The following is an 8,680-nucleotide window of genomic DNA, read 5'->3' as shown; positions in this document are numbered from 1 at the left end:
GGATCTGTTGTCCGTTGGTTTAATTGGACGGCTTGGATTATAAGATCTCTTATATGAGATCTACGGTCAGATCTCGCCCCTGTTGCGCGCGCCGCCGGTGTAGCCTACGCCGCCCGTACGAAGATTCCATTTCGGGCTATTTCATTGCTCCAACTTCAAAAGGTCATAACTCTCTCATTTTAACTCCGATTTGGGTGATTCAAGTTGGAGATTCTTCATCTCTCCGAGCTCTACATATCAGAGGGAAGAAATCCGGTAGAAGGGTTGCTGAGGTGGTCGGAAAAACGAGTTGAAGCTCGTGGAAGGCTAAATGTTTGAATGAAACACTTCCATCCTCTTGCACTTCATCCATAGCCACCATTAGAGGCTTAGGAAGCTGCTGGAAACCAAGGTAGCAAGTTCTATTGGTTGTTGCCAAGAGAAAAGAAAAGAAAATAGAAGAGAAGAGAAGAGAAGAAGAGGGAAATAGAGAAGAAGTTTTTTCCTCTCTTTGTGTGTGTGTGAATGTGAATGTGAATGCCATTGTTACTCCATGAAAGTAAAGACAAGGAGAAAAGAAAGAAGAAGAAGAAGAACCTAGAATTTGGTTCTTGTGAGTTGCTTCAAGAAACCCAAGTGCCAACCGGGGTTGAAGCATTGGCGGCACCGAGACAACGTGATTGTGGTCCGCATCAAGTGGAGATCGACATTATTGCATCTCCGATGGTTACTCCTTGTCAAGGTAACCTCACTTTTGCCAAATTTCCATTATTATAAATCATTGTAGGCAAGATGTTTGATAAAATGCCTAAGTGATAGTTGTAGTCTATTTGGGGGAAATTTGTATGTGTGAGTGCTTCACTATAGGGCATTGTTATAAGCCCAACTTGATTTTATTAGTGTTCAGTGGGTGCTGGACACAGGGGCTATGTGTTCCTTGGTAGGTACAACTACCTAAACCTATTTGTCGTGGGTGCGGCCTCTCAGATCATTCTGAGAAAACTAGGGTGAAGACCTAGCCATTGTATGTCATTGGTGGAAACTGGGAATGTGTTCCCTTGGCTGTGGGTGCAGTCATAATTAGTATTGAGTAAATACTGAGCCCGACAGTGGGCATTACTCCGTGCATGTAGGCAACTGGCCGAAGCACGTATTTCTTGTGTTGTGGATGTATATGTTCGTATTTCTATTGTGGATTGGAGTGCTTGGCTGCAGAATGGGTGTGTACATCTGGTAGACCTGACCACTTGGTGGTGCAGTGTGGATGTGCATACGACTGTGTATGTATGTGACAGTGATTACCGTGTGAAGTTTATGGGACAGCTCTAGGCAGCAATACAGGTTATGTGAGTAAGTTTCATGCAACAGTAAGAATGGTCAGTAGTATACATAGCAGCTCTGGGCAGCATCAATAGATTGTGCTATTGAAGTGCAAATAGTGATTGCCACATCAGGGGTACAGTTGGAAAGTGAAAAAATATTTGGCACACTGATTCACCCCCCCTCTCAGTGTCAATCGGGACCCAACACTAATTTGATGTGGAAATCCCCTCCATGCCCTTAGTGCTTTAAGTGAGTGAAAAGCAGGAAATCTTCAACAAAATTCTCTAAAAAAAACAACCATGAGATTCGAACTTGAGACCTCTTGGTGAGCAAGGGAATTTTGTACACCATAGCTCACCAACTACACTAGGTAGTTGTTGTAACCAAAAACGAATCTTCAATCAATTAATGATGTGGTCCATCGATCCTTGTTGGTATTTGGAGTATTCCTTGTACCTTTGGGACAATTGCAAACGGGCTGGTTCTGCATCTCGGTTCAGTTCTGATCCATTATTCTTTTTCTGGCCCGAAAAGAATAATCATTTGTATAGGTGACCAAACGAATGTGTACTTTTAATTGAACACGTCCATCTTGCTCAGAATTTCATCCTCTTCGCAACCATGAAAAGAAATAGGACCTCTTTACGTGTAAAATTGAAGATATAGCATTTGATAGTCCTTAAGGCCTTGAAAATATAAAACCTGCAAAAAGAAAGTAAAACCCAAGGTAGCTCCATTCTAAATATGTAAAATGCATGTTTTACTACCCTAGATTTCACACATAAATGTGCTCATCAGAATTCCCCCACACTTAAACTTTGCTAGTCCTCGAGCAAAACAAAAAGAAAAGAATAAAAACAAAAAAAAACCTAACTCACTTTTGTAGGAATCACGGTTGCACTCAGCATGTACAACAAGCCTTTAAACCCCTAGGTCACCCCTAGTGGACGAGTTGTGTCTCGTGGGTGTTTGCAGTGAATATACACCCAAAATTCAAAATAAATAAATCCCAACTTTGGCTAAAGGTAAGGTTCATACCGATCCGGAGCAAAGATAATTTCTCTTACAAGGGACCCCCACACTTGAACTTTTATTACCCTTTATCAATTCCAGGCACTAGCATATTTCTTAATTTGGAACTCACCTCATCTCTTCCAAAACATCATTATCTTAAGGCAAAACCACTTGTGAAGAAATAGGGAACCAATGACTAAAGCGTTGGAGTGTTTTTGACCAAACATGTTACCAAGCAATAATGACATTTGCACATTTTTTTTCTCTTTTTTTTTCTGCTTAATAAACTCTATTCTACTCCACTACTTTTGGCCTGAATGACATGGTGGAGCAAACACCAGACACCCAAGTTACTATGTAGCTTCGCTTTTTGCATATGTCCGCAAAGGCAGTGATGCTAGAGTTACTTCAGAAGTTTCCTCCCAAGGAATTTCGATCAAGACACCACGCTTCCTGAGGCGCAATGCCCTGTCTAGTTCCAAGGGAATCAACTCTTATTCTTCTTTATACCACATTTCACATTTCATTTTAAATTGTGCATTTGTCAACCCATGCCAAATTAAAAAGAAGGTCTCAACTCCAAATCAAAAGTACAAGGAACCCACAGACTTACATATGGTCCATCACCATAAAACAGGGGTCTCTTATTTTTCAAAAGAAAGTCCCATCTCCAGACACATGCTTGTTTCTTTCTTCTCAACAGGGTTTTATACGTTCAAAATGGGTACCTTCGTCAAAACTTTTATTTTCATACATCAAGCATCCGAATGGTCTGATCATTAGCCAAATGCCAAAGTAGAACTTCACCCTTAGCAAGCTCAAAAATAAAAAGAAAAACAAACAAAACAAAGTGAAAGAAAAAAACAAAAACTGGTTTCCCTCCCCCACACTTAAGTCATGCAATGTCCTCAATGCATGGAAAAAATTAAAAGCAAAGACAATGCAAGGGGGTCATACCTGATTAAAAATTAGTCATCAGTGTAAAGATGTTCATGGAGATCCATGACCTCTTCACTACTAGTAGTAGGAAACTCGAGGAACAGTTTCAAACGCTGACCATTAACCTTCGAAATTACCCCTGTTCCTGGATTCAAAATCTCCACAGCCCCATGGGGATCTACATTATGGGCAATAAATGGGTCATCCCATCGGGATCTAAGCTTACCAGGAAAAAGATGCAATCAAGAGTTGTACAATAAGACCTTATCACCAATTGCAAAAGATTTGCACAGAATGTGCTTATCATGGAAAGCTTTGGTCTTTTCCTTGTAAATCCTAGAACATTCATAGGCATCATTCCTAAGTTCCTCCAACTCAGATAGTTGGAGCCTACGATGAATTCCCGCATTAGACAAATCAAAGTTAAGCTTCTTAATAGCCCAAAAAGCCTTATGCTCCAACTCAACTGGTAAGTGACAAGCTTTCCCATACATCAAACGGTAGGGAGACTGGCCAAGGTCAGTCTTGAATGCAGTATGATGGGCCCACACGGCATCAATGAGCCTAAGGGACCAATCCTTACGGTTGGGATTAACAGTTTTCTCCAAGATTTGTTTGATCTGCCTATTAGACACCTCCACTTGGCCACTAGTTTAGGGGTGATAAGGGGTAAATAACTTATGAGTGACCCCATACTTTTTCATCAAAACCTCAAAATGCCGATTACAAAAATGAGTACCCCTATCACTAATTATTGCACGTGGTGCACCAAAGCGGGAAAAAATGTTCTCTTTGAGAAACTGGACCACCACTTTGTGGTCATTAGTTTTACAATGTATGGCCTCTATCCATTTAGAAACATAATCAACGGCCAAAAGTATGTACAAATTCCCAAAGAATTAGGGAATGGTCCCATAAAATCGATGCCCCAAACATCAAAGATCTCAACTACCAAAATAGGGTTGAGGGGCATCATGTTCCTTTTATTGATACGGCCAAAAGATTGGCAGGCGGGGCAAGCCTTGCAAAAATCAAAAGCATCTCTAAAAAGAGTGGGCCAATAAAATCCGCATTGGAGAACCTTTGCGGCAGTCTTCTTAGGTCCAAAGTGTCCACCACATGCATGATCATGACAAAAAGAGAGAATAGAATGTTGCTCATGATCAGGAACACATCGTCGGATAATCTGATCCGGACATATCTTAAACAAATAAGGATCATCCCAGAAAAAGTGTTTAACTTGGGAATGAAACCTATACTTATCTTGAGTGGACCAGTGATCCGGAGTCACACCTGAAACTAAGAAGTTGACAATGTCGGCAAACCATGGTTCACTGGACATTGCAAATAATTGTTCATCTGGAAAGTTCTCGTTGACTGGAGAATCAACAGTCAAGGAATTGGGAAGCCGGGGTAAATGGTCTGCAACTAGGTTTTCAACTCCTTTCTTATCCCTAATTTCTAAATCAAACTCTTGCAAAAGTAAAACCCACCTAATGAGACGGGCTTTGGCATCCTTCCTCTGAACTAGGTATCTGAGGGCAGAATGATCAGTATACACCACCACATGTGAACCAACTAAGTAAGACCGAAACTTTTCTAATGCAAACACAACAGCTAAAAATTCTTTTTCAGTGGTTGTATAATTGAGATGTGCATCATTTAAGGTCCTACTAGCATAGTAAATGACAGTGGGCAACTTATTAATCCTTTGACCTAAAACTGCTCCTATGGCAAAATCTGAAGCATCACACATCAGTTCAAAAGGTTCAGTCCAAACAGGTGGTTGAACAATGGGTGCATTGGTCAACTCCTTCTTAAGTTGCTTGAAGGATTCTAGGCACTCTTTGGAAAACTCAAAAATCTGATCTTTGACAAGTAATGAGGTGAGAGGTCGGGCTAACTGACTAAAGTTCTTAATAAACCTTCTGTAGAAGCCTGCATGCCCTAGAAAAGACCGAACATCCTTAACAGATTGAGGAGGTGGTAAATTATCAATTAAATCCACTTTGGCTCTATCTACCTTAATTCCCTCCTTGGATATTACATGGTCTAAAACAATACCAGATTTAACCATAAAATGGCATTTCTCCCAATTCAAAACCAAATTCTTAGATATGCACATTTTCAAAACTAGGGAAAGATGATGACGACATTCAGAATAGGAATTCCAATGAATTGAAAAGTCATCCATAAATACTTCTAAGAATTTTTCGACCATGTCAGAAAAAATGCTCATCATGCATCGTTGGAACGTAGCAGGGGCATTGCAAAGCCCAAAGGGCATACGCCTGTAAGCAAATGTTCCATATGGGCATGTAAAAGTGGTCTTATGTTGGTCCTCTAAAGCAATTGGGATTTGGTTTAAAGCAATTGGGATTTGGTTATAGCCGGAATATCCATCAAGAAAGCAATAGTATTCATGTCCAGCTAACCTCTCTAACATCTGGTCAATGAATGACAATGGGAAGTGGTCCTTCCAGGTTGCCGCATTTAACTTCCTGTAGTCTATGCACACTCGCCATCCTGTTTGGACACGGGTAGGGATCAACTCATTGTTGGCATTAGGAACTACAGTCATACCAGACTTCTTAGGCACTACGTGAACTGGGCTTACCCATTGGCTGTCAGAAATAGGATAAATTATTCCATGATCCAAGCACCTTAGGATCTCTTTCTTAATAGCTTCCATCATCACTGGGTTAGCTCTTCTTTGGGGTTCTGTGGATGGTTTGGAATCCTCCATAAGATGTATATGATGTTGCACAATAGAAGGGCTTATACCCTTGATATCAGCCATGGTCCAACCTAGGGCTTCCTTATTATCTTTTAACACTTTAAGTAACTCCTCTTCCTGGCTAGAAGTCAAATTTGAAGAAATTATTACAGGAAGAGTCTGGTCAGGCCCTAGGAAAGCATACCTCAAATTAGATGGCAACTCCTTAAGATCTAGCTTAGGGGGCTCAACTATGGAAGGTTTGGGAATGGAATTGGAAAGGGGTCCTAAGGGCTCCACGAGTGTGTGAAGACCCAAGACTTTAGAAAAGAAATTTTCACTATCATCATCCAACTCATCCATACACTCTTGGAATTCTGAATCAAAATCAATATCAAAGTTGGTAACTAAATCATCAGAAAAATCCAAAAAATCCTCAAGCATATTGATCTCTTCTTCCATATGTGGTTGCTTGCCAATCCTAAACATGTTAAACTCAACAGTTTGGTTACCAAAAGATAATCTTAGGAAACCATTCCTGCAATTGATTAATGCATTACTGGTAGCCAATAATGGTCTTCCTAGAATTATTGGGATCTCATCCTTGGTTGAGAAGGGCTTAGTATCTAACACAATGAAATCAACAGGGAAAATAAATTCCCCCACCTTTAGTAAGACATCCTCAACCATCCCTTTAGGAATCTTAACAGACCTATCTGCCAACTGAAGAGTAGTTCCAGTGGCTTTCAATTCTCCCAATCCTAGTTGCTTGTACACATGGTAAGGTAAAAGATTCACACTTGCGCCAAGGTCAAGTAAGGCATGCTCAATATAGGTGTTGCCTATGACACAAGATATGGTAGGGCTCCCTGGATCCTTATACTTGGCTGCTATGGGCTGAGTAATTATGGAACTAATGTTACCTGCCAAGAACGCCTTTTTGGGCACACTAGTGATACGTTTGTGAGTACACAAATCTTTCAGTACCTTTGCATAGGCGGGGATCTGGGATATAGCATCCAAAAGAGGGATGTTCACTTCTACCTTTTTGAAGACTTCTAAAATTTTATCCATGGAAGCAGTCTTCTTTTTGTTTACCAAGCGATTAGGAAATGGGACAGGATGAACATAAGGACTGTTAGGGATTTGCCCCTGTTCAGAAGAATCATTTTTGGTTTCCTCACCCAAATCATCTTTAGTTTCAGAAAAATCTTTAGGTTCATCAGACGAACCTGGAACAAGAGACACACTTGTGTCCTCAATTGAAGAAGAGTTAACAGGAGTAATAGATGGGGAAGATTTAGGAACGCTCTGTAGGTACTCTCTACCACTCCTAAGGGCATAAACAACATTACATTGGTTAGAGGGCCCTTGTTGAGTCTGACCTTGTACTATATTCAGTGGTGCATTAGTTGGTCCTTGTGAACTAACAGGCTGATGATGCCTAGGGTTAGGCTCTGGTTGACTGGGTAAAGTTCCTTTCTCCCTCTCACGCATAATTGAGACAACTTGGGTAAGTTCTCTCGTAAGATTTTGATGGCTTGTCATGAGGAGGGCCATATTTTTTTCCAAGTCACTTATTCTACTTGCCTCTCCAGTGTTGGTAAACCCAGGGGGTTGCTGATAAGATGATAGAAGAGGGGCCCTAGGAAAACTCGCCTGAGGTCCTACATTTGACCTAGGAAAAGTATTTTGGGAAAAAGATTGTTGTGCAAAGGGAGGCCTTTGGGGTCCAGGTTGACCTTGATTATAGAAATTGGAAGGTCCTGCTTGGTTGCCCTGATTCCAAGAGAAATTTGGGTGATTTCTCCATCCTGGATTGTAGGTGTTACTATATGGATTATTCTGGTATAAGGCATTAACACTATCATTAGAAGTGCCCCCAGAGGTGTTGGGGCATTCTTCTATGACATGTCCAGGGGACTGGCACCAAGCACAAATCTTAACCAAATTGACTGATGATGGCTCTCTAGGAACAATAGCCTCAATCCTCTTGATTAGGCTATCCAAATGGGCTTCCTTGGCTACTATCCCATCCACAAAATATCCTTTTCCTCCTATGGTTCTTTCACTCTCTTGGGTTGATTCCCACTCACGGGTTTTGTCAGCTAAGTCAAGTAAGAATTCCCATGCCTTTCCTTCATCTGTAAAGGATGTGAATCCCTCAGGGCACATAGACTCTATCATTTGTTTAGTTGGGTAATCAATACCCTCATAAATTATTTGACATAAATGCCATAGGTCTAGGCCATGGTGAGGGCATTCTTGGAGTAGATCCTTGAATCTCTCCATAAGTTTGGAAAATGACTCACTAGGCTTTTGCCTAAACTGAAGGATATCACTTCTAAGCTTATTGGTCTTGTGAGTTGGGAAAAACTTCTTAAGGAAGACAACTGTGAACTGTTCCCATGAGGTTATGGAATTTGTGGGTAATCCATACAACCACTTCTTAGCTTGGTCTTTCAATGCAAAAGTGATAAACCTAAGCTTAACAGCATCATCAGAAAGCTGTTGGATCTTAATTAGAACACATACCTCTTCAAATTCCCTTAGAAATAGGTATGCATCCTCAGAGGTCAACCCATGGAAGTGGGGCAACATAGTGATGTATTGAGATTTGAGTTCAAAATTATTGCCCTGGGCTTGTGGTAGAACTATACAGGAAGGTTGGGCTGTTCTAGCAGGGTAGAACCTATCTTTCAGAGATTT

The 8,680-nt window shown here is 40.9% G+C and overlaps 1 non-coding gene across 1 annotated transcript; it reads left to right on the top strand.

The window, feature by feature from the left end:
* The first annotated feature begins 8,216 nt into the window (after window positions 1–8,216).
* Window positions 8,217–8,323, top strand: LOC122067763. Its single transcript, XR_006136869.1, has one exon. It is a non-coding gene; the product is annotated as a small nucleolar RNA R71 (small nucleolar RNA).
* Window positions 8,324–8,680: the final 357 nt, after the last annotated feature.

Source organism: Macadamia integrifolia, unplaced genomic scaffold (genome assembly GCF_013358625.1).
Source record: "Macadamia integrifolia cultivar HAES 741 unplaced genomic scaffold, SCU_Mint_v3 scaffold31, whole genome shotgun sequence".
Classification (NCBI taxonomy): Eukaryota; Viridiplantae; Streptophyta; class Magnoliopsida; order Proteales; family Proteaceae; genus Macadamia; species Macadamia integrifolia.
The sequence above is the reverse complement of the archived record's forward strand: the minus strand, read 5'-3'. Positions and strand labels throughout refer to the sequence as shown.